This window comes from Hyaena hyaena, unplaced genomic scaffold (genome assembly GCF_003009895.1).
Source record: "Hyaena hyaena isolate Hyena2069 unplaced genomic scaffold, ASM300989v1 scaffold_1413, whole genome shotgun sequence".
In the NCBI taxonomy this organism is placed as follows: Eukaryota; Metazoa; Chordata; class Mammalia; order Carnivora; family Hyaenidae; genus Hyaena; species Hyaena hyaena.
The window spans coordinates 86506-113494 of record NW_024082038.1 but is presented as its reverse complement, the minus strand read 5'-3'; the positions used below and the strand labels follow the sequence as shown (position 1 = coordinate 113494).

Below are 26989 nucleotides of genomic sequence, written 5' to 3'. Positions count from 1 at the left end.
TCATTTCAGAGGGCAGAAGTGATTGAATAACTGTCTGCTCTTTAATGTTCTAACTAGCCATTTCATTGTCTCATCAAGGCCAATGCCTTTGGTTGCTCAAGTTTTGAATATTTTCCATTTAAGTCCTTTCACAAGGCAACCCGAGTGAATTTGTCCTCTCTGAGAGAGTCATGGCCGTTCCATGTCTGGCTTACTTGCAAACACGACTAAAATGGCTTTTCTCATCTCTTCCTGCCCCAACATGGCACCTAATTCTCAATTCCAATGCAATCTCCATCACAACTGACCAGTACAGAAATAACTACCTCTGTGTTTGAATAATAATGTCTCCAGGATGGCCTGATACTTGTGTGTCCTCCTAAATCCCAGACTCGGAATTTAAGGCTCTTGTATATTACCATCTCATCTTAACATCCAATAGTAGGAATAGTAGTTACAACTTCTCCGACCTGCAATCTGTACAAAATTATAGTTTTTCCTGTCCCATCTAATCCCAAAATTAAAATCTTCATTTCCTGGGTTCCAAACAGACTGGACAAGACACTCAGAAAAAGCCACCCATGATGAACCACCTGTCGGCCCTTGGTCCTCGGAGACCGCCGGGCTCAGCAGCGCCTCCTATTGGAGCCTCGGGGCTGCCACTTTGCTCACCTTGCCCACCCTCCCCCAGCTCCAATCCTGGCTCCAGTGAAGTGTCCTTGGGAGTCCAGTCTTCTGGCAACTTCCACGCGGAAACTGCCAATACAGCCTTATTTTGACATATAACTCTCAGAGGTGTTCTCTCAGGCTAACAAATTCTACCTTTATTTCAGCTCAAAAAAAATTATTTTTTAAGGTAGGGTAAAATGAGTAGTATCAAGTATCATATAACTCCATTCCTGGGGCTGGCATGAATAATCAAATTTTCATTTTATCTTATATCTTCAGAAATCACCAGATCATGTGAACACTTGAAAACAACCCCTTGAGGGGCGCCTGGGTGGCTTAGTCAGTTAAGCGTCCGACTTTCGCTTAGGTAATGATCTCACGGTTCGTGGGTTCGGGCCCCGCGTCGGGCTCTGTGCTGACTGCCAGCTCAGAGCCTGGAGCCTCTTTCAGATTCCGTGTCTCCCTCTCTCTCTGACCCTCCCCTGCTCATGCTGTCTCTCTCTCTCTCTCTCTCAGAAATAAATAAAAACATTAAAAAAAATTTTTAAAACAACCACCTTTACTGCAGATGAAGGCACCTATATATTATGGTGGGGTTACATTGATTTTTATTTTATTCTTGATGCTTTTCTGCATTTTCCCAATTTTCTACAGTATAAAGAAAAGTTGTTATGGAAACTGTAACTGCCATTTGAAAATATATACATTTAATAATATGAAATGACTAGTGTATGGAGCATTCTAGGAAAAAGACGAAAGTCCTAACAGGCCACCATGTTTCTATTCTATATGTCAAACCCACTTAGAAGGTGATCAGTAAACAAGTGCTCTAGATCTCCTCAGATAGCAGTGAAATAAAAAACTTGAATTCACTAATTATAACAGAAAAAACTGAATTATAGAACAATTGATGGTTTGTCTAAGATGGGCAGGTTCTCTTGGGCACTCCTGAGGTGGGGGGGGGGGAGGAACCATGTGTAACTCCTATTATTTTGACCACTCCACATTTTGCTCCAGAACCTTCCACATCACCATTAGAGAGGGCATGGTATGGAACCACTGTGAAAAAGTCTTAACTTCCCCATCAGTTTTCCTTCCTTTTTCTTAACAATTTGAAGTTTGCCTTCATCTTATTTTTTTTAACTTTTAAATTTATTTTTTGAGACACAGAGAAAGATACAGCATGAAGGGGGGAGGAGCTGAGAGAGAGGGAGACACAGAATCTGAAGCAGGCTCCAGGCTCTGAGCTGTCAACACAGAGCCCCACATGGGGCTCAAACCCACAGACCATAAGACCATGACCTGAGCTGAGGTCAGACGCCCCCACATGGGGCTCAAACCCACAGACCATAAGACCATGACCTGAGCTGAGGTCAGACGCTTAACCGACTGAGCCACCCAGGAGCCCCTGCCTTCATCTTAATTATGCGACTAATGAAAAGACTTTTAAAAAGCTATGTGATAAAAAGTACTGCTCTTTTGTTCCACAGAACACCAAATAATGAGTCTATTATTTGCATTGAACACTGGCAATTAGATTGACTTGTTTCCAAATTGGCTTTTTTTGTACTTTGGCATAATGTAGAAACAACTTTAATCTTGTAGCTGGACAGGAAACCCAAAAATTGACATCCCGATGAAAAAGATTCATACATTTTTATAAGACTAGGTAACACTTAGAGAGCATTTAGGATGTGCCGAATGGTATTAGCTCTTTCCATGTATTAACTCATATAATCCCTATAGCAACCTGAGGAAAAGAAATATCATTATCCTCATGTTATTTATCTTTTTAAATGTTTGTTTGTTTAGAGAGAGAAAGCAGTGGAGGGGCAGAGAGGGTGGAGACAGAGAATCTGAAGCAAGCTCCACATTGTCAGCATAGAGCAAGATGCGGAGCTCAAACTCATGAAACGTGAGATCATGACCTGAGCCAAAATCAAGAGTTGGATGCTTAACTGACGGACCTGCGCAGGCACCCCTCATTATCCCCATTTTAAAGAGAAAGAAACTGAGTCACAGAACAATTAAATAAAAGCTAATTAGTAAAGCAGCAAATAATTGATCTGAGGCAGGCTTGATCTGAGACCTGCATTATTGACCCATAAACTGGAACTGTACCATCACCCTGCAAACACTGATCCAGTTTATTAATCCCATTAGACTAAACATAGTGATCAGGACCATGAGCCATCATGTCAGATCCCGGCATTGATGCCTAGCCTGCCCACTTACTGGCTGAGTATCCTTAAACTACTTTACTAAGCAAATATCTTTGCCTTAATCTCATACCTCACTTACATGATTGTCATGAGGGTTAAATTAGATAATGCTTGCAAAGCATTCAGCCAGTGTAACCACACACTGAGACTCCTGTAAATGGTTCCTATTAGAATTATATCTACTTTCTAACATAAATTTTGTCCTCAAAGATAGTAGAATGCATTTAGAATGCTTACAGCCAGATGAGAAACTTCCAAGGAAGAAGGCAGATTCCTTGCTTCAGAACTGAAGAAGAGTCAAAAGCCAAGATTTAGCTGTAGTTGGAAAGTTTTGTAGATCTCAAGTGAGTAGCACTTTTATCTAGTTCTTTTATTTGAGGGCACAGGAAATACCCTTGCTGGAGTGTTTTCAAACTCTTTTTTTTTTTTTTTTTTTTTTTTGCTGCCAGAAGGCAGAAACACAAACAACACACTGCTTGTAATCCTTGCCTCAAGAGATCTGTGAACAAAATGAAGAAACAAAGAACTGGCAAGGAGGACTGTACTGGACCAGTTCAATACTACACTGTTTTTGGAGTGGGGAAAAAAAGAGTAATTTCTTCCATAGGAACAGCCAATGCATATTATTCTAGTGAAAGTACTTAAACACACAGAATAGAGACAGAACATAAAAAACAGCAAATTGTCTAAAGGAAAGAGTGAACCCCTATGGGAAAAAGATGCTCTTGTTTACTTTTGTGCCAGGAGAGCAGAAATTAATGCTGAGGGAATGTCTAGCTCAGGGCCTGGCGTGGAATAGGTAAGGAGGTCAATTAACATTTACTAGATGAGGAAGAGAAGAATTTTCTACACAACAACCAAAACCTTCTTTCAGGAAAGACAAGTGTGTATTCACTTTGATTTGCTCTTGGGATGCATGTCTCATTCAACTACAGTCACAAAGAGAAGTAGTTTGTTTACAGAAAGCTATTGCCAACATTTTAAACTATTTTCTCTATTAATATGTATTTGAAAGCTTAGAATTTCATGGAGAAGAAAATTATTTTCTCTTTTGAAATTAGTAAACTTTGCATCTTTGCTGAATAATTCTTTTTTTTTTTTTAACGTTTATTTATTTTTGAGACAGAGAGAGACAGAGTGTGAGCAGGGGAGGGTCAGAGAGAGAGAGAGACACAGAATCAGGCTCCAGGCTCTGAGCTGTCAGCACAGATCCTGGTGCGGGGCTCGAACCCACAGACCGCGAGATCATGACCTGAGCTGAAGTCGGCCGCCTAACCGACTGAGCCACCCAGGCACCCCTGAATAATTCTTACGACTGCTGAGTGTGCAGAGAAATCAGCAGAGATGATGGTTACTAAGTAGATCAGATAGTTTTTGTTCCCTAACAAACCAATGTAAACCTGGTGTTTGGGACACATAGGTGGCTCAGTCGGCTGAGCATCAGACTCTTGATTTCAGCTCAGGTCATGATCCCAGGGTTGTAAGATCAAGTCCCACATGGAGCCTGCTTAAGAGGCTTGTGCTCTCTCTCTTTCTCTTTCTTTCTCTCTCTCTCTCTCTTTATATATATATAGATAGATAGATTGATATATCTATTGTATATATGTATATATATCTTTCCCTCTGCCCCTTTTCCCTTGTTCACATAGGCACTCTTTCAAATAAAAATATATTTAAAAATTTAAACCTGGTGATTTCAATGGTCACATTTGTGTCAACATGGCTAAGTAGTGGACCCAGATATTATCAAACACCAGCCTGTCACTGTGAAGCTATTTTTTAGATAAGATTAATATTAACATTAATCTGTAGACACCGAGCAAAGCAGATTACACTCCATAAATTTGGTGGGCACCAATCAATTAACTGAAAGCTGAAAAACAAGTCTGAGACCTAAAGAAGAGGGAATTCTGCCTCTAGACTACCTTTGCACTCAGGCTGTAACATCAGCTCTTCCCTGGGTCTCCAGCCTTCCAGCCTGTTCTGCAGATTTCAAACTAGCCACCTCCCCATCACATGAGCCAATTCCCTAAAATAAATAAATCCTTCTCTCTTTCACATATGTATGAAACAAATAATATATATAAGAACAAATTACATATACACACACACATACATATACAAATACACACACATATAATATATACTATACATCCTATTGATTCTGTTTCTCAGAAGAACCTTGATTTATACAACAACCTTTAATTAGCTTACAGTTTGTGAGTTGGCTCTCTGAGCTACCTTCATCAGGGTAGGTCCGACAACCCTGGCCAGACATGGCTGATTTGGCTGACACTCATACAAGTGCAGTCAGCTGCGTGGTTGGCGGGGTGAGGGGCTGACTGGTTTAGGATGGCTTACCAGGGAAGACTCAGCTTCGTTCCGCATGGGCTCACAGCCTCCAGCAGGCTAAATAGAGCTTATTCACATGGTGGCTGGGCAGCCTTCCTAGAGAAAACAGAAGCCTGCAAAGCCTCTGAAGTCCACAGCCTGGAAATTTCACAAGTCACTTCTGCTGCATTGTGTTGTCCAAAGTGACTGTAAGGTTAGACCATATCTAGGAGGGAGCAAAGCATGCTCTGCTTCCTGATGACAGGAAGTGCAAAGAGATTGTGGCAATTTGCAATCTACCACACAGCTGCGTTGAAGCTCACAGAGTGTTCATAGAGGGGGGACCATTGCTGCAGTGGTTAATTTGCCGGATAGACTATAAAAGGTGAATAAGATGTTACTCTTGACCTAAAGGAGCTTACAGTTAGTGAGACTAAGGGAGGGATAAGAATAACAGCAATAATGGGAAACAGTGGTACATGCAATAAGTGAAGCCATGAAAGCCCTAAAATGGGAAATTTAAATTGGGTCAAGTGGACAGTAAGACTTCCTGGAAGACCTAACATTTGGATGATTATAGTTAGAGAAGTCCATGATAAACTAATATGAATGCCTGGAAGAATACCAAATTTTCATTTACGTAATTAGGATAGAAAATATTTTTTAAGTTTATTTAAACTTTAATATTTATTTTGAGAGAGAGAGGGAGAGCAAGAGAGAAAGTGGGGTATGGGCAAAGAGAGAGGGAGAGAGAGAGAATCCTAACCAGAACCATACTGGCAGCACAGAGTCGGACACGGGGCTCAAACCCATGAACTGTGAGATCATGAACTGAGCCAAAGCCAAGGGTGGGATGTCTAACTGACTGAGCCACCCAGGCGCCCCAGAAAATTTATTGGTAATTTTAGGGAGTGATGAATAGAGTTGGACTTTGAGTTAAAAAGAACTGTGTTGGATGCTTGGTTTTTCCACTTCCTAGCTAAGAGAAACTTGGGTAAATTATTTAACCCCACTGCTACCTAAATTCCTTATCATACGATGGAAACAAAAATAGTACCTACGTATTAAGGTTGCTGTGTGTGTTAAGTGAAGTGTATGCAAAGTTTGACAACAGTGTCTGGAGCATAGTAAGGATGCAATAAATCATATTATTGCTACACTTTTTCTTTTAAATATCCATTATTGCATATTTTGTTTTTTAAACTCCAACAGAGATAATTATCAAAAGCTCTTTTTAGTGTTAGAGTTGCAAAAGTTAAATGCTTGAATAATGTCTCTCTTGATCTTCAAAAAAGAAAAACAAAAACAAAAACAACAACAAAACTTCCTTGAAAGGAAGAGATAGACTATGGCTGCTCTTCAGGACAGCAGTTTTCAGTGTGGGGTCCACCAACTCATGGATGGCCACAAGACCCTTTCAGGGGTAAGCAGCTATTATTATTTCATACTTAGACTTATTTGCTTTTTCCACTTTGTTGACAGTTACATTGATGTTACAATAGCAGTGACAGGTAAACTGCTGGGTAACTTAGAGGCAGCAAAATCTGCCAATAGTCACTGTATTTTTCACCTCCAACCACTCATAATGGAAAACATGTTCAGTAGACATAAGGATCGCCTTAAGCAAAATACGTTATCGATTTTACCAAAGTCTATCCTTGATGAAATGAGAAGCATGCACAAAGCACTTCTATTGTACATCGAATTCAGATAGTTCCTTTGAAGAAATGTGTGATTGTTTGAATTGTGAGCTTAGCTAGCCAGTGTTTTCCAGGGAAACATTATTTTTAGTTGAGAGAATGGCAAAGTATAGTTGTTCAGATTTGGACATTTCACACACATGTTCACAAAAATCGAATGAAGTGGGTGTCTCAGTTCAAGGAAAGTGTTTATTGCCAACAATAAATTTCCAGCATGAAAGCTTCCTAATATTTCAAGATTTTTCTTTTTTTTTTTAATGTTTATTTACTTTTATTTTGAGAGAGAGAGAGAATGGGGGAAGGGGCATAGAGAGAGGGAGACAGAATCCCAAGCAGGTTCTGAGCCCAAAGCAGGGCTTGAACCCAAGAACTGTGAGATCATGACCTGAGCCAAGACCAAGAGTCAGATGCTTAACCGACTGAGCCACCCAGACACCCTCCTCAAGACTTTTCTAATGAGTTAAGTCATGATAGAAATTAATGTGATTTTAGAGTATTAAATTTTAAGGTGGGGCAATATTTGGAAGATATGCATAAGTTACAAACCAATATTTTCAAAATGCAATGTCTAATATTATATAATCATGCATGTATGACAGTTCCATTCAAAGTTCAAGATAGAACATAACAGTATGAAAGCTAATTGCTAAATCTTTAGATTCCACATTGCAACTAACTTTAAAGAAGCTTCCACTAGTAAGGTTTTGGTGAATTATCAAAGACCAATGTCCTAAATTAGGTGAAAAGGTTATTAAAATACTCTTTTTCTAATTGTACGTCTATATGAAGCCAAGTTTTCTCTTAGACAACCAAAACCATTTATCACAACATAGTTCATACAGAGATGAGACCAGCTCCCATCTGTTATTCAGACATCAAAAAATTTTACAAAAATGTAAAACAATTTCATTTTTCTCACTAATATTTTTTGGGTTTGGGGAAATATAGTTACTTATATTAAAATATTATTAATTTTATTTATATAAAATATATTAATATAAAATATTATAATTTTTAATGAGTTATTAAATATGTTTACAATTTCTCGACCTATTTTCTAATATCGTGAATACAGATATATATAACCAGAAAGTGCAAAGGCTCTTAAGGGTCCTTGGTAATTTTAAGGTATATAAAGGAATCTTGCAAACAATGAGTTTGTGAACCACTGCTTCACAAAACATGTCACTATCATCTAAAAGTGGTTACCATGGATTACAGTTTTCAGTGTCAGCCTCTGTCTACGAGAATATAAATTCTTTGTGGGCAAAGATTATTCCCTTTTGTATCGCCAGCACATAAACGTTGCCCTACACATTGGAAATGCTCCATGAATTCTTGATGAATATGTTAATTAATAAGATGTCCATTGAGATTTATGTACAAAGATGTTCACTTCAGCATTGCTTACAATAGCTTAAAATTGGGAAAATATAAGTGTCTACTGATGGGAGACTGATTAAGAAAATAAAGGTACCACCACACAATGGAAAATTATGTGACCATTAGAAATGTAAGTTATTAAGACAATCTAAGGCTATGAGAAATGCTCACAATATATTAAAAAGTTAAGGAAGTACCAGAAAGGCATATAGATAGTCACATGTTAACTTTATTAAAAAATAATGATTATGTCTACCTAGTGAGGTTATAGACATTTTATTTTCTTCTCTATGTTTTCCACATTTTCTATAAGCACATAAATAAAATTTTGATCTATCCATATACTCTCCAAACTTCTGAGTATTTTTCATCACACAGAATGATGTAATAATAAAACTTGTGCTAATAACGTGAGGTGATTTTATAAACATTAAATTGAACTCAATATCCTCTATTTATAAAGAAAGAAAATCTGTGATGGAAACATGGATTTGATTAGTCTTTATACTTTTCAATACTTTTATCATTCAATTCAGGAGGTAGGCAATGCAATTCTTAATGCTTTCCATTCAAACAAGTTAAAATTTTAAGAAGTTAAAGTTTTTTAAGGGGTAACTTTCAGTTACCTGACAAAGTCATTTATATGTTCCTATATTGCCGGTTAAATGAAACATGATTGCACATATTACAGGGAGAAAGGGGTATTTATTTGACCTCTGGCAGTTTCAACAGTGCAATTTAATCCTGTATGTTGCGTGCTGCTCAAGTTGATCATATCATTTAAATGGCAGAACCATGAAAAATCAATCCTACCTTAGAATCAGTATATTGTATCCATTAGCATTAACAAACCTAAAAGTTTTATGACTATTTTAAGTCTTACAATAACTTTCCAAAATATAGCATAAGAGAAACAGAGGCACATAGAGTTGGCATGGCAGTTAAGGCTCACATAAGACAGCATGCCTACAAAGACACATCCAACAGGAGACTTAGAGAGACGGGAGTTGAGTCAAGGGCTCCTCTGAAGCCATTATGGCAGAAAATGTGACAACATAATGAATTGTGTTTTTCTTCATCAATACACTCTATTAACGACACTTTTTAAAACTTAGTGAGAAGTGACCAAATTTAAACTACCAGTTATAGGAATGGAAACAATACCCTCCCATTGATCTTCTAGTTTTCATTAAGAAAAGTTAACTTCTTCTTGACTGCAGCATGGTTCTCATCATGCAGATCAGTGATATGCTCTTCCTCCGAACTCAGAAATTAACACCCAAGCTAGAGAATTCTATCTGGGTGAGAGTTCACTCAGAAAAGCCTAAATCTAAATAAAAGATAATCTCACAATTACAGTTACTGTAGATCAGAGATCTACCCAAGGTTCTTACCTCCACTTTAACTCTATGACCTTGAAAGCTTTGGTTGTGATCCTAATCTTCCTGCTTTTTATCTTCCTAAACTTTCATCCATATGACTATGACTCATGACCATTCCAGTAAACTCTTGAATCTTCATGGTCCAGTCACACTGACTAATTCACATCAGGAAGAATTATGACATTCATTTTACAAATCATAAAACTGAAATTAGTTTAGTAGTTTGACAGAGTTATCAGTAAGGAACAAAAAAAAAGCCTGTATCCTAGTCTTTCATAGCGAATAGCACATCATGATACTAATAATTTGTTTCAATTTGTTTTCACAGAGGGGTTTTCATTCATTTTTAAATAAATATATATTCAGCACCTGGAATGATTCCAGAAGTTTGCTATGTGTTCTAGTTGATATAAAGAAATGGTCTTCCATCATGCAGGCCTATATTAGGAATATTTTAATTTGAATGCTAGTTTATCTAATCACTCTGTGAATTTGGAAAGATTTCCTAATGCTTTAAGTCTCAATTCCCTTATCTACTGGAGGTGATGTTCATTTGCCCTGTCTGCCTAACAGGGTTGCTATGAAGGTCAAATAATAATTGTTGCCAATGAAACAATAAAATGTTCTTCTAAACACTTGGAAACGAGAAAATTAAGACCACTCTCCAAGGATATTGTATCCCTTATGTGTGGAATCTCACAAAGCTGAACTGGTAAAAACAGAGAATAGAATGATGGTGAGGGAATTGGAGAGATGTTGTTTATGGGTACAGACTTACAGCCAGTAGATAGATGATTGATAAGCCCTGGAGATCTAATGTACACCATATAAACCTCAAAGTTGTTATGACTTCATGGGTTTAGAAAGATTATTGATCTGGCAGTGATGGGAATAACTAAAGAGAAGAGACCACTGAGGAAGATATTGTAAGAATTCAGTCACAAAGTTATTCAGGACTTGACTAAGGCTGTTCGTTTTCTGCCCAGTGCTTCTTCTTTCTTCTGGGAATCAGGTTATCACTTCATGTGGAGAACTATTTCTCCTGCCTCTCCATCCTGTATGCCTAGTAGGTTGTTTTAGTGGTACTCCATCCCTGGTTTCTGCCCATTGGTCAAGGGCTGGGCATATGATCCTGACGAAGGCATTCAGAGTCCTTCAGTGGGATTTTCCAAATGATTCCTACCTAAAATATAGCCAGTCATCTCCTAGTGATAGTGGAATGGGGCAGCTTAATCATATGGCAAAATTTTCTTGATAGTACTGCTGAATTCTAATCCTCCATTGTATGAGCTGTTTTTCATCCATTTGCTGTCTGCTCCAATTACTGCGCACATCATTACACAACTCCCCCCTCCTTGCCTCATCCTAATACAGGGAATTCCAGTTCTCACCGGACAGGTCACAACTTGCAACTACTCATCCATACTCATTTGAGAGACGATAGTTCCAAAGATTCCTTCCCAGGTTCAGTTCGGTCTACAAGAAATTGATATTTCATTATACAATCTTTCCAGTGTCTAAATATTCTAATTATGACGCCAAAGGAAAGTGAGGAGTAAGCTTGTTTTGACACCCTCGAATTCTTCCTGTTTGTTCTATTTCTTAACTTATTCACTACCACTCCCACAGCGACAAACATCTTTCTTTGTATTTGCTCTAATGATGAGAGAAAGCTGTTTAGCAATTTTTTTCCTCCCCAGCCACATTTGGAGAAATACACAGATAGAGATATTCTGGGACTTCAAAATTCTGAGTGCCAGCGTTCCACACAGGAAGTTCCTGAATCCATGACAAGCTATGGTATGCAGGTGTCTACTTACACCTATAAGAGAGTCTCACAAACATTTTGGACAGAAGCCCATTATGCTCAAAAGTTAAGTACTTTTCAAGAGCCTTTGTTTATTTGACTTATACCTATTGTATTTACCATATTAAAAATTAAAATTAAAAACTAAAGCTAAGGGTGCCTGGATGGCTCGGTCAGTTGAGCATACAACTTTTGATTTCAGCTCAGGTCATGATCATTGGATCAAACTCCATGTCAATCTCCACACAGCATGGAGCCTGCTTAAGATCCTCTAATTTTCTCCCTCTGCCCCTCTTCCCTGCTCATGGTCTCTCTCTCTCTCAAATAATAGAAATAAATAAAATTAATAACTTTTTAAATATTCAGTTTGTAACAATAATAAATTCATTACATATTAATACAAGCAACATATTTTTATGAAAAATATATTCCAAAACAAAAGGAGTGTAGTGAGAGGAGCCCATTATTTTCACATTTTCCACATTTCTTTAATATCTTTCTTAGCAGAAGACATCTAGACCCTCCTATCTGCTTCTCCATTCAGTCTGTTATGCTACCACTCCACTGTATACTTGGAAGAGAACCAGAGTAAAACAAAAAAAGGCAAATCAACTTTAGATGTTATTGTGAAAATTTTGACTTATTGGATCAACTGAAAGGGTCTCAAGACTTTCCAAGGTTCTAGGGCCGCTTGGGTGGCTTAGTCGTTTAAGCGTCCGACTTTCGCTTAGGTCATGATCTCGCGGTTTGTGGGTTCGAGCCCCGCGTCGGGCTCTGTGCTGACTGCCACCTCGGAGCCTGGAGCCTGTTTCAGTCTGTGAATCCCTCCCTCTCTGACCCTCCTCTGCTCACGCTGTCTCTCTGCTCACGCTGTCTCTCTCTCTCTCCTAGAAATTTAAAAAAAAAAAATTAATTAAAAAAAAAAAAAGAATTTCCAAGGTTCTAGAGCGCCTGGGTGGCTCAGTTGGTTAAGTGTCCAACTTTGGCTCAGGTCATGATCTCACGGTTAGCAGGTTTGAGCCTCGCATGGGGTTCTGTGCTGGCAGCTCAGAGCCTGGAGCCCGTTTCAGATTCTGTCTCCCTCTCTCTTTGCCCCTCCCTTGCTCATGCTCTGTCTCTCTCTGTCTCAAAAATAAATAAAAACTATTAAAAATTTTTTTCAAAAAAGAATTTCCAAGGTTCTTCAACTTTAAGAATAGCCAACTAATAGTATGTGTGGACAACCCACACACACCACACTTACAGCATCTACTTAAGCATAACCAAATTCTAAAAGAAGAAAGGTTTCCTTTCAGCTCAAATTCCTAACCATTACTTAAGTACTTCAAATACCTGGTACGCAAGGTCCTCATGTATCTTTTGGTTGCTCAGAAATCCTTATCCCACTGTGATATAAGGTGGGACTTCTCTTTCTGTAGTACTCCATGTTGTTGACTTGTCAATTTCTTTAACTCAAAATATATTCAATTCTCGGGGCACCTGGGTGGCTCAGTCAGTCAAAGTCAGGCTCTGACTTTGGTTCAGGTCATGATCTCACAGTTTGTGGGTTCGAGCCCCGAGTCAGGGTCTGTGCTCACAGCTCAGAGCCTGGAGCCTGTTTCACATTCTGTGTCTCCTCTCTCTGCCCCTCCCTGACTTGTGCTCAGTCTCTCTCTGTCTCTAAAAAATAAATAAAATGTAAAAAAAATTTTTTAATATATATATATTCAATTATCTGATTATTCCCTGAGGGTCCAAACAGGTAACATGCTAGTTTAATTAAGTTTTTAATTAGTGGTAATCATACAATGGCTTAGCCATCCTTCATAAACTATCATATTTAAACTCAGGGCTTCAGTGTCTTGACCCAGAGAAGTTACTTCTATGTGAGTGTATCTGGTGGGAGGGCTTGGGTGTCACTTTCTTCAGATTCTATCACCTCTTCTCCTTATGCTTTGTACTGACCTTGTGCACAAGTGTGCTATGAATATTGTCAGGTGTATATGTGAGCTTTTTGAATAAATGCTTAGATTATTTTTGCATCCCTTTGTAAGTGCTACTTTTGGTCATAGAAAGTAGACAAAACCTAGACAAAAAGATAAAGATACCAGCTTCATAAAGCAGGACAACAACAAAAATACACATTCAGATGGAAGAAATGCTGAAGCTCTGACATACAGAGACAAAGAATAATAGTATCGGGTACTTAAACACTTAACAATTTTCAGCTTAACCTTTTTTATAAGAATAAAAATCAATAGCAGCTAAAAAAAATATTTACAACATAAGAGCTCTTAAGGTTATAAACAAGATACAACTACTGGCTGGGAGAATGTACTGCTTTGACATCTCATCTATCCAAAAAGAGGAGAAAATAGATCTGGATTGGTTTCACTGAGTCACTTGAAACTCACAAAAAGATAAAACTGAGCTATTGACTTACAGTGTTAATGAGCATCAATTCACGCATTGCCTCAAGATAATGAGGCTACATTCTCAGGGTGTAGGGTTGGTAATTAATGCTTCCAATTATCATGAGTTTTCAGAGGAAACAATGGTTAGGAACTGCCACAAGCTATGCTTTACAGTTTGGAGTAGCCAAGGGGGAAAACATCTCAGAAAATTTTGTACCACTTTCCGTGCTGGAAGACATAAACCAAGCTATTCAGAAAGATATTTTTATTACATGGAAAACAAAAATCTTTTTTTCTAACGTACCAAACTTATAGCATCTACTCCAGTAGATGCTATACTAAAGGTTTCACAAACTCTCTAGTCCAACGTGGTGGGTCTGTTCTCCAGTAACTTGATCCATTTATAACTCCAGACTCTTTCCATGGATTGGCTTCTAATTTTGTAAAATCCAAATGCACAGCAATATGAAAATTCAGAACAGGCTCACAAGTTTTGCACTTCACTTACTGAAAGGGATGTTGCCTTGTTAATCTCCAAGGATTGGCAGAGCAATTTTATCACATTTTCTGAAAAAATCTATACAGATTTAAGGTCGTGTTCTGGATTTAATTGAAGTAACCTTTTGTACAATCTAGCTTTAATGAAGTGCAATGAAGTTAAACTCCATGAGGGCCATTAATCTGAAACACTCCATTTAAAAACTACAAGGGGAGTTTTTAATAAACAGTGTGAACTAATGCCCATGTGGAAAGGTAATTGAGAGGGAACTGGTGTCTGGGCCAGATTGTTATTAAACTCTTATCACAGGTAAAGCTGAAACCCCCAATGGCAAGCGGCCCTGTGATTTATATTGCCCTTCTCATCCCAACTTTAAAGGAAAGGCTACATTTAATAATGAAAAAATCCTGTGACTAAGCTATAAAATAACTGAGCAATTACTTAGAATAATTTATACAGTGCAATACACTGACCTTGCTTTAAGCATAAAATCTACAAAATAACTTTGGCAATAAAACTGTGAACTACTAAAAGGACTAAAGGTTTTAACCATTTTTATTGTGTGGTGCCTGGGGGGGAACATAAATACATATTACATTCTAATCACAGGGCTTAAGAAAATTCATAATTTTTTTTTCTCTTAAGATGGCTTTCCAGAGAAAAATTTGCTCAATTTGGCCAATTGCAAATCAAGAATTCTGATGTCCTTGCTGCAAAAGGATTACATATAATTTCTCTAATATTTTTTTCTCCATATGTGAATTCTGCCTGACTCTCTCTTTTAACTCCTAGCCATGACCCACGGAGGAAAACTGGCAATAACTTTTCTGTATTACCTATTTAAATATTTACTCTTTCGAAATTAAAAAGAAAGCAACTGGGCTCTATTGCAGTAGTAAGGATTGATGCTATCTCTCCATCCCATTGAAGCAAGGAAGCTCCTATTTCTGGATAAGAAAATAATACTCCACCACTCAGCAATCCACAATCAATGTTTCCACTTTCCACGGTGGCTTTCAACAACAAAGTTCAGCTTTTATTCCAAACTGGCATCAGAGCAGCACATAACCAACCATGACATATCATTCTACCTTCCTTCAATTTCTCAATCACCGTAGCTGAGCAAACACTTTTTCTTTGAATGCTTTGAATTCTTGAAATGATTCTGTCTGATTGTTTTTCAATTGACTTCAAATTCCATGAAATCCAGTTGATTTCTGCAAGATTGGAATATTTGTACATTGAACCCTCCAGAAACAAATGGTCCAGGCAGCATCTTCTCTTTGGAACACAAAAAGACTCTATTCTTACCTTACTTTACCGCTAGTAGAGTTAGTCAGGTTAGCTCCCAATGAAAACAAAGACACAAAAATGTTTTCACTAGGGTGGCTTTACATAAACAGATTCTAACAAAAAAAAAACTCAGTCAAAAATACTGCCTGAATATCCTACCTTTAGTACTCTATGAGCTAAGGTGTCAGAGAGCTAGTGCTTGAAAGCAAAACGGTTTTAAGGTATAATGAATGCATTGCGCCATTATTAGTTTTTGACAAATACCTAGCAAAGTAGCTAATCCATCATCTGGAGGGGCAGTAAAAGAATGAGAAATATGATAGTGGCATAAGAAAATTTCTGGGAGTTCTAGCCCCAATGAGGCCCTCCAGAAAATGAGCTCTGAGGACTCAGGGAGGCATGCACTTAACTCAGGTTATCTGAGACAGGGAACTTACTGGGGTTGCACGTGGTCATAGAATAAAGGGTGGGATACTGAAAAAAAGAGAAAGAGAAGACAGTGCCAAGGTTTGGGGCAGGGCCCGTGTTGTTGGAAACTTTGTCTTGTGCCCAGAAGGTACACTACACCTCAGAGAACAATAGAGCTGTGAACAACTACCTGATTCTTCACCAACTGAAAGGTAGCCAAATCCTTATAGGAACCCCACATTCCCCAGGATGGAAAGGAGGTTTTCTGAGTGAAAGAAGATGTAGCCACCTCCTTTCAGGACGTGAAAACTGCCTTAGGAAAGAGACTAAGACTTCCACACATCTAATTTCATTCTCTTGCAAAATTCCACTAAAATATCACAACAGGAACTTTTCAGGGCTGAAACCCACAAGGATGGAGAGAATGGGCAAAGAAACCAGAGCTTCAAAGCAGAAAGACATGTGGTTATTGCTTGGTGGACCAAAGAAAGACAATTCCTCAGTCAGTAATATTTTAAAAAGCCAATAAACAACTTGATTAAAACTGCAATATCCTTAGGGTGCGTGGTGGCTCAGTCAGTTAAGTGCCTGACTTCAGCTCAAGTCATGATTTCCTGGTTCACGGGTTCAAGCCCCACATCGGGCTCTGTGCTAACAGCTCAGGGCCTGGAGCCTGGTTCAAATTCTGTGTCTCCCTCTCTCTCTGCCCCTCCCTTGCTTATGCTCTGTCTCTCTATCTGTCTCTCAAAAATAAATAAACATTCTTTTTTTTTATTTTTTACAAATAGTTTATTGTCAAGTTGGTTTCCATATAACACCCAGTGCTCATCCCCACAAGTGCCCTCCTCCATGCCCATCTCCCCCCTCCCCCCCACACCCATCAGTCCTCAGTTTGTTTCTCAGCATTCAAGAGTCTCTCATGGTTTGTCTCCCTCCCTCTCTCCCACAATTTCTCCCCATCTTCTCCCCCCATGGTCCTCCGTTAAGTTCCTCCTAATCCTCCTATACGTGCACACATATGATATTTGTCCTTCTCTGCCTGACTTATTTTGCTCAGCATAACACCCTCAAGGTCCATCCATGTTGCTACACATGGCCAGATTTCATTCTTTCTCACTGCCATGGAGTATTCCATGGTATAGATAAACCACATCTTCTTGATCCATTCGTCCGTTGATGGACACTTAGGCTCTTTCCATGTTTTAGCTATTGTTGAGAGTACTGCTATGAACATTGGGGTACATGTGCTCCTATGCATCAACATTTCTGTATCCCTTGGGTAAATTCCTAGCAGTGTTATTGCTGGGTCATAGGGGAGTTCTATTGTTATTTTCCTAAGGAACCAATGGAATGGGAAAAGATAGTTGCAAATGACATATCAGATAAAGGGTTAATATCCAAAATCTATAAGGAACTCACCAAACTCCACACCCGAATAACACACAACCCAGTGAAGAAATGGGCAGAAGATATGAACAGACACTTCTCCAAAGAGGACATCCAGATGGCCAACAAACACATGAAATGATGCTCAGCATCCCTCCTCATCAGAAAAACTGCAATATCCTTAAAGTTCCCAAATACCTCTGAAGAGAAGGGAAGATGAAGGAATGTTTGGAAGCCTATCTAAAAACAGATAGATGTCTAGAGTCTCACTCAAACAAGAAAACGGTAATTCAGTCTTTTGAGAAAACCAAATATACAAATGTGATAGTAGGGGGTTCAAGATGGCAGCATGGGGAAATGCTAAACTCACCTCGTCCCACAGATACAACAAATCTATAGTTACATACAATAGTTTTCCTCTGAAAAGGATCTAAGAACTAGGTAACCATCTCTCCACAACAAAAGACAAAGGAGACTCATCAAGAAGCGTAGGAGAGGCAGAGACACAGGCTTGCCCAGGACTTTACTCCAGATGTGGTAACCTTTACAATCGAAAGAGATCTCAAAATATAGAACTTTCCCTCAAGGAACAAAGAGATTGTGCTCTAATAAGCACCTCATACTGGTGGTCAGCACTGAAAAGACAAGTGCCCAAAATGTCTGCTTTTGAAAATCAATAGGATGAAGACCAACAGAATCACAGGGAATGAAGACTCTATCCTTAAAAGGCTCAAGCACAAACCCATTTACCCTTGGATCTAGTACAAAAGCAATAGACTGAAAAGCACCTAATCATAATCACAGGAGACCCACTTAACTTATTTTAAAGTGGCTGCCAGAGGGATAGGAACCTACAGGGACTTAACATGGGGACAAAAGCACTGGTAGATGCCATTTTTGCAATCTTATCCTAACTTGTTGGTGACAGAGCAAATGAGTGCCACTCTAGCAGGCTAGAGGGCAGGCATGCTCTGCATACCCCATTCCATAACTGGGCTGACTGAGCACTCTGCATTGTGCCAACACTACACAGCACCCAAGCCACAACTGAAACAGATGAGCACTCCAAGCCAGTATACTGCCCAGTATACTAGCCACAGTGCTATCACAGCCTGGTGAGCACATGAACCCAAAGGACTCTTATCGAATGCCTAGCTCTGGTGGCCAGGGAGATTGTGCACACATAAAAGCTTCTACACAAGACTGTTTCAAGACTGAGGGAGATAGCTGCTTTACCTAATACATATAGACAAACAGAGAGACATGCAAAATGAGGAGACAGAAGAATATGTTCCAAGCCAAAGAATAGGCAAATTCCCTGAAGAAAAGAAACAAACAAATAAACTCTTAATGAAATGAGATAAGCAACCAGCCTGTATAAAAGCTACAAGTAATGGTCATAAAGATGCTTACTGATCTTGAAGAAGAATGGATGAACACAGTAAGAACTTCAACATAGAGGTAGAATATATAAGAAAGTACCAAACAGAAATTATAATCGGACTGAAACATACACTAGAGGGGTTCAACAGCAGAATAGATGAAATAGAAACACAAATCAGTGAGTTGGAAGACACAACAATAGAAAACACTCAGTAGCAAAAGAAAAAAAGAATTAAAAGAATTAAGAATACCTTAGGGGACCTGTGGGACAACAGTGAACTAACTTCCACATTATAGTGGTCATAAAAAAGAGAGAGAGAAAAGGCCAGACAAGTTATTAGAAAATATAATGGTTGATCCTTTTTCTAATCTGGAAAAGGGAACAAACATCTAGATCCAGGAATCCCAAAGAGTTCTAAATAAGATGGCCCCAAAAAGACAGACACTGAAAAACATCATAATTAAAATATTAAGGGGGACCCTGGGTGGCTTAGTCAGTTGAATGTCCAACTCTTGATTTTGGCTCAGGTCATGATCTTTGAGTCATGAGATTGAGCCCCACATCAGCCTTCATGCTGGGCATGGAGACTTCTTAAGATTTTCTATCTGTCTCCCTCTGCCCTTCTGCTCTGTTTGTGTGCTCTCTCTCTTTCTCTCAAATAAATAAATAAATAAATAATTGTTAAAAATTAAAAATAAAACAAAATGATAGAAGTTAAGGGTAAAAAGAATTTCAAATGCAAGAGAAGATCAACATATTACATAAAAGGAAACCCTATGAGGCTATAGGCAGATTTCACAGCAGAAACTTTATAGGCCATAAAGGAACGGCATGACTTATTTAAAGTGGTAAAAGGAAAAACCAAGGAATCTCTATTCAGCAAGGTTATCATTCAGAATTGAAGTAGAGAGTAAGAGTTTTCCAGATAAGCAAAAGCTAAAATAGTTTATCACCACTAAACCTGCCTCACAAGAAATATTAAAGAGATTTCTCTACATTAAAAAGAAAAGCTACTGATTAATAATAAGAAAACATATAAAATTAAAAATCTCACCATAAAGGTAGTGGATCAACAACTTAGAAAGCAAATATGGAAGGGTAAAAGACAAAAGTGGAAAATTAGTTAAAAATAGAATAATTATTAAGGAATATATGAAATTAAAGGTGCAAAATGTGTCATCAAAAATATAAAACAGGGAGAAGTCAAAATCTAAAGCTTTGGAATGTTTCCAAAATTAAGTTACTATCAACTTAAAAGAGAGCAGTACATACATAAAATATTATATGTGAGCCACATGGTAAGCACAATGAAAAAGCTTATACTAAATACACAAAAGAAAAAGAAAAAGGAATCTAAATTAATCACTAAAGAAAACACAATCAAACCACAAGGAAAGAGACAAAGAGAAGAATAAAGGAACAGAGAAGAACTACAAAATAGTCAGAAAACAATAAACGAAATGGCAATAAAAGCACATACCTATCAAAAATTACTTTAAATGTAAGTGAACTAAATGCTCCCATTAAAAGACACAGGAAAGATGAATAGATTTAAAAAAAAAACTGGGGCACCTGGGTGGCTCATTCAGTTGAGTATCCAACTCTTGGTTTTGGCTCAGGTCATAATCTCACAGTTCGTGGGTTCAAGCCCCGCATCCAGTTCTGCAGTGTCAGTGCAGAACATGCTTGCTATTCTCTCTCTCTCTCTCTCTCTCTTTCTCGATCTCTGTCTACACCCCCTCATGCTGTCTCTGTCTCAAAATAAATAAATAAGCTTTAAAAATAAACAAGTAAACAAAAATTTTTTAAAAATCTTACAATAGACTTACTTCAAACTTAAAGACATTCACAGGCTGAATGTGAAGGAATGGAAAAGATATACAACACAAATAAAAATTAAAAGAAAGCTGGGATATCAATACTTATATCAAACACACTTTAAAACAAAGAATATAACAATGATAAAGGTGTGAATTCAACAAGTAGATATAACAATTGTAGCATTTATGCATACAACATGCCAGCAACTAAATATATAAAACAAATAATAACAAAAATAAAGAGTGAAATAAAAAGCAATACAATAATACTAGGGACTTCAATACCTAACTTACATCAATGGGTGGATCGTCTAGAGAGAAAATCAGTAAGGAAACATTGGCCTTAAACAACTCATTATACCAATGGACTTAAGAGATACATACAGGACACCCCATCTAAAAACCGCAGAATATATTCTTTTCAAGTGCACAAGAAACACACTCCAGGATAGTTGATATATTAGGCCACAAAACAGGTCTCAATAAATTAAAAGCAATTGAAATCATATCAAGAAATCATAAAGCAAAGAAAGAAAGGAAAGAAAGAAAAAAGGAAAGAAAGAAAGAAAGAAAGAAAGAAAGAAAGAAAGAAAGAAAGAAAGAGAAAGAAAGAAAGAAAAAAGGAAGGAAGGAAGGAAGGAAGGAAGAAAAAGAAAGCAAAGAAGGAAAAGTTATAGGCCATTATCACTGATGAATACAAATGCAAAAATCCTCAGAAAAAAATAAAATAAAATAAAAAATTACCAAACCAAACTCAGAATACATTAAAAGGATCAAACATTATGACCAAGTGAATTCATTCCAGGAATGCAAGGAGGTTTAACATCTGCATATCAATCAATATGATATACCACTTAAAAAAAACAAAGGATAAAAATCATATAATCATCTCAATAGATTTAGAAAAAGTATTTGAAACTATTCGAAATCCATTCAAGAACTCTTAAAGTGGATATAGAAGGAATGTGCCTCAACATAATAAAGGTCATTTATGACCAACACACAGCTAACATCATACTCAATTGTGAAAATCTAAAATCCTTTCTCCTAAGATTAGGAAAAAGATAAAGATCCCCACTCTCACTACTGTAACTCAACATAGAATTGACAATCCTAGCCTCAACAATTAGGCAAGAAAAATAAATTAAAGACATCCAAATTGGTAAAAGAGAAGTAAAACTGTCACTACTTGCAGATTATATGATACTATATGTAGAAAGGTCTAAAGACTATGAAAAAAAAACTATTAGCACTAATAAATGAATTCATTAAAATTATAAAATACAAAATCAATTTATAGAAATATGTTGTCTCACTAATAATGAGCTATCAAAAAGGAAATTTAAGAAAACAATCCCATATATGATTGTACCAAAAAGAATTAAATTACTTAGTAATAAATATAAATAAGGTGGCAAAAGACCTGTGCTCTGAAAACCAGAGGACACTGATGAAGGAAATTGAATACAACACAAATAAATGGAAAGACATACCAAGCTAATGGATTGGAAGAAATAATATTGTTAAAATGTTCATACTACCCAAAGCAACCTACAGATTCAATACAATCCCTATTAGAATACCAATGACACTTTTCACTACAATAAATAATCCTAAAATTTGTATGGAACCACAAAAGACTCTAAATAGCCAAAGCAATCTTGAGAAAGAACAAATCTGGAGGTATCATAATCCGATTTCAACAAAGCTATAGTAATCAAAACAATATGGTACTGGCACTAAACCATATACATAGATCATTGGAACAGAATAGAGAGTTTAGAAATAAACCCACATTTAAATGGCCAATTAATCTATGATAAAGGAGACATGAAATACAATGGAAATAATCACTTCAATAAATACTGTTTGGAAAACTAGATAGCTACATGGAAAACAGTGAAACTGGACCACTTGTTTATAGTAAATACAAAAATAAACTTACAATGTATTAAAGACCTAAATGTAAGACCTGAAACTGTGAAACTCCAAGGAGAAAACAAAAGTAATAAGGTCTCTGATATCTATGTTAGCCATATTTTTTGGATATGTCTCCTAAAGCAAAAGCAAAAATAAACAAAAAAGACTATATCAAACTAAAAAGCCTTTGCACAGTGAAGGAAATCAACAAAACTAAAATGCCAACCACTGAATGGGAGATGATAGTTGCAAATAATATAACTGATAAGGGGTTGATATCCAATATACATAAAGAACTCCTACAACTCAATAACACAAAATAAAACATCCAATTAAAAAGTGGGTAGAGGACCTTAATAGACATTTTTCCAAAGCAAAGACATACAGATAGCCAAAAGGCACAAGATATTCAACGTCACTAATCATCGGGGAAATGCAAATTTAAACTGCAACGAAAATGAGAAAGAATGAATTCTGGCCATTTGTACCAACATGGAAGGAACTCAAGGGTGTTATGCTAAGTGAAATAAGTCAGGCAGAGAAGGACAGATACCATATGTTTTCACTTATAAGTGGAACAGGAGAAACTTAACAGAGGACCATGGGGGAGGGGAAGGAGAAGGGGAAACATAGTTGGGGGGAGGAAGAGACTCTTGAATACTGAGAATAAACTGAAGGCTGATGGGGGTGGGGGAGAGGGAAAGACGGTGATGGGCATGAAGAAGGGCACTTGTTGGGATGAGCACTGGGTGTTATATGGAAACCAACTTGACAATGAACTGTAAAAAATAATAATATCCCTTGAGTAAATTCCTAGCAGTGCTATTGCTGAGTGTTGATGCACAGGAGCACATGTACCCCAATGTTCATGGCAGCACTCTCAACAATAGCCAAAACATGGAAAGAGCTTAAGTGTCCATCAATGGACGAATGGATCAAGAAGATGTGGTTTATCTATATGATGGAATACTACATGGCCATGAGAAAGAATGAAATCTATTCAACATCACTAATCATCAGGGAAATGCAAATTAAAACTGCAACGAAAATGAGAAAGAATGAATTCTGGCCACGTGTACCAACATGGATGGACCTTGAGGGTGTTATACTGAGCGAAATAAGTCAGGCAGAGAAGGACAAATATCATATGTTTGCACATATAGGAGGATTAGGAGGAACTTAACGGAGGACCGTGGGGGAGAAGAAGGGGGGAAATAGTGGGGGAAAGGGAAAGAGGCAAACCATGAGAGACTCTTGAATGATGAGAACAAACTGAGGACTGATGGGTGTGGGGGGAGGGGGGAGATGGGCATGGGGGAGGGCACCTGTGGGGATGAGCACTGGGTGTTACATGGAAACCAACTTGACAATAAACTATTTGTAAAAAAAAATTAAAATTAAAATTAAATAAATAAGTAAAATATAGAAAGAAAAAAATAATAATAGAATAAAACTGCAATGAGATACTACCTCATGCCTATCAGACTGAGTAGATAAAAGACAAGAAATGACAAGTCTTGATGAGGACATAGAGAAAAAGGAACCTTTATACTCTGTTGGTAGAAGTGTAAATTTGTACACCACTATGAAAAACTTATGGAAATTCCTCAAAAATTTAAAAAAGAAGTACTATATAACCTAGCAATTCCATTTCTGGGTATTTACCCAAAAGAAAATGAAAACACTAATTCAAATAGTTATATGCACCCCTGTGTTAATCACAGCATTATTTATAATAGCCAAGATATGGAAGCAACCTAAGAATCTTCTGACATGAATGGATATGGAAGATATTGTATGTATGTACAGACAATGGAATATTACTCAGCCATAAAAAAATAAAATCTTGCTATTCACAACTGCATGGATAGATCTAGAGTGTATTATGCTAAGTGAAACAAGTCAGAGAAAGACAAATACCATAATATCTCACTTACATGAGGAATCTAAAAAACAAAACCAACAAACCACAACAGGAATAGACTCTGCTAAGCTGGGTTCTGGCAACTCCCACACAAACCCAGTGTGTATAACTAAAAGTCTTGGCCACCTAATCCTCCCCCTCACATATAGACACTAATTAGCCTTCCAACAAGGAGACCCACAGGACTTTGAACCTCAATTTGTGAAGATGTCTTGTAATTTCATAGCACATTTCTCTACATTCAATCCCCTCCCTCCTCTTGGACCAGCAGTTAGCTTTTAACATTTTGCAGGGCCTTATTCTATTTAAGCACTACTATTGAGCCTAGATTTTGAAGATACAAATACATATGCTCATTGTTTAGCTTGTACATTTGGACTACTCTAAGCTACCATTGACATACACTATGGAAAAGAGCCCTCCGCCGCCTGGGTGGCTTAGTCGGTTAAGCATCCGACTTTCGCTTAGGTCATAATCTCGCGGTTCGTGGGTTCGAGCCCCGCGTCGGGCTCTGTGCTGATTGCCAGCTCAGAGCCTGGAGCCTGTTTCAGAGTCTGTGACTCCCTCTCTCTCTGACCCTCCCCTGCTCACGCTGTCTCTCTCTGTCTCTCTCTCTCTCCTAGAAATAAATAAAACATTATTAAAAAGAAAAAGAAAAGAGCCCTCCGCACAGTCAGGATGGATAATCAGACTCAAGCCTGCAAGGAATCAGCAGAGCTGTGCTCACCATGTTCTATTACATAGGAACCCCATAGCAGGAGTAGCCTTTCAAATTCTATCTAATATTTTAATCCTCAGCCAGATTTTCAACCATGGGCATCTATTCATTTAACCCTTCTAGCATAATCTCTTCCCCACCACTCAAGATCAAAGTTGACAACTTCTCAGAATATAAAGACAAAACATAGTCCCAATCTAAGTAACTCCTCCATTACCACCCTATAAATTCATTCAATTCACTTAATATGGCAACCGTAAAACATTAGACAGGATATATTGTTTCAGCAGAACAATTAGACCTTAATCTTTCCACGTTGAAGTAAATTATTACCTGACACAACACCCAAGTCCCATCACACGATTACAGGTCTTAGCAATACCATGATTAAGAGTCAGCTATCTCTCTTGTAGTCAACTTGAGAAAAATATGAGTAAATACAGGAAAACCTCTAAACATACCTTACAAGAGCTAAGGAAGTCCTCAGAGCCCTAGTTGATAAAAATGAAGAGCCTTAGCAAAGTACTTGCATATAGGGCATCAAATGAAACCATATAATTAAAAAGCTGTGCTCTTCCAGCTTTGGAAAATCAGACAAGATTGCCCTTTCCTTTATGCTTCTCTAGACTAAAATTAATGCTCAGTTGTAGAAAACATAAACCACAACCAATCAGCAGAAAGAGTGAGATATAAGAAACTGGGTACTAACAACATTGAAAGGAGTTCAGTGCTGAGTCTCCAGAAAGGACTCCCAGAACAGCCCTGCAGAGATGGCGATCCACTGGGAGCAGCCCAATCAGGGAAGTTAGGGAATGAGGAAGCAAGTGCCATTGGATACCCATTGTAGCTAGTGACCAGACTCTCAAATACTGCCACAGAAAAACCTTCTCTCCGACAGTGAGCTTCCTAGCAGGGTGATGACCTCCTTCCCATTTCTGCCTTCCAAACTTTACATGAGAAAACCCAATTGGGAAGGCCAATTTGCATCTAGGCCTTCAGACAGAAAGATACCTGAGAAACGTAGTTTTGGGTTTTGCAGTCTCTATAGTATAGGAAAGCACAGTAGAAGGAAGGAATGTGTGCTCAACCTTAATCTACCTCAGATTAGATCATTAATCTAATTTATCTAATTTACCACATGGGCCTGAAAACATTATTTTCCCAACAGCCTCAAAGTATATTCAATACTCCACAAAAACTATCTTCCCTGTGCCAGCCTGAAAACAAAACTGTACCCAAGCTGTAAACACAGCAAATATAAATGGCTAATATTAACATGCACTTACTTTTGCTATTATTATTCTAATTTTAAAGTTGAAGAAACTAAGAAACAGAGAGGTGAAATAATGTGTCCCAGATGACACAGTGAGAAAGTGGTAGAATAATCTGCCTCCACAATTTGTGATATTAATTTCTATGTATTATAAATGGAAATCACAGAAAAACCTGCACTCCAGACTGTCCAGACCAGAAGATGCAGGCAGGCCTAGAATGTTTACCCTTAGCCAGGTGTCCTCCAATTCAGATGTTCTGATATCTCACTAAGCCCAGTACCTTAATCTCCTGCCAAAAGGGAACCAAGATAGAGGGAAAAGTAAGGGCTTCCTGTCCATGTCCTTCCTCCTGGTTCCCGGAAAGTGCTGGACCCCAGAAGATGATGGATTGCTAAAAGAGGATGTTGATAGCTGGATGATCAGGGTGGATGGATTACTAAAAGAGAACATGAGGACCGGGAGCATTAATTTCCTTGGATGTATAGCCATCCACAATT

At 37.9% G+C, this 26989-nt stretch overlaps 1 pseudogene; it reads right to left on the bottom strand.

Moving 5' to 3' along the window:
* On the bottom strand, nucleotides 1-26942 carry LOC120225440 (annotated as a pseudogene).
* Between the last annotated feature and the right edge of the window lie 47 nt (nucleotides 26943-26989).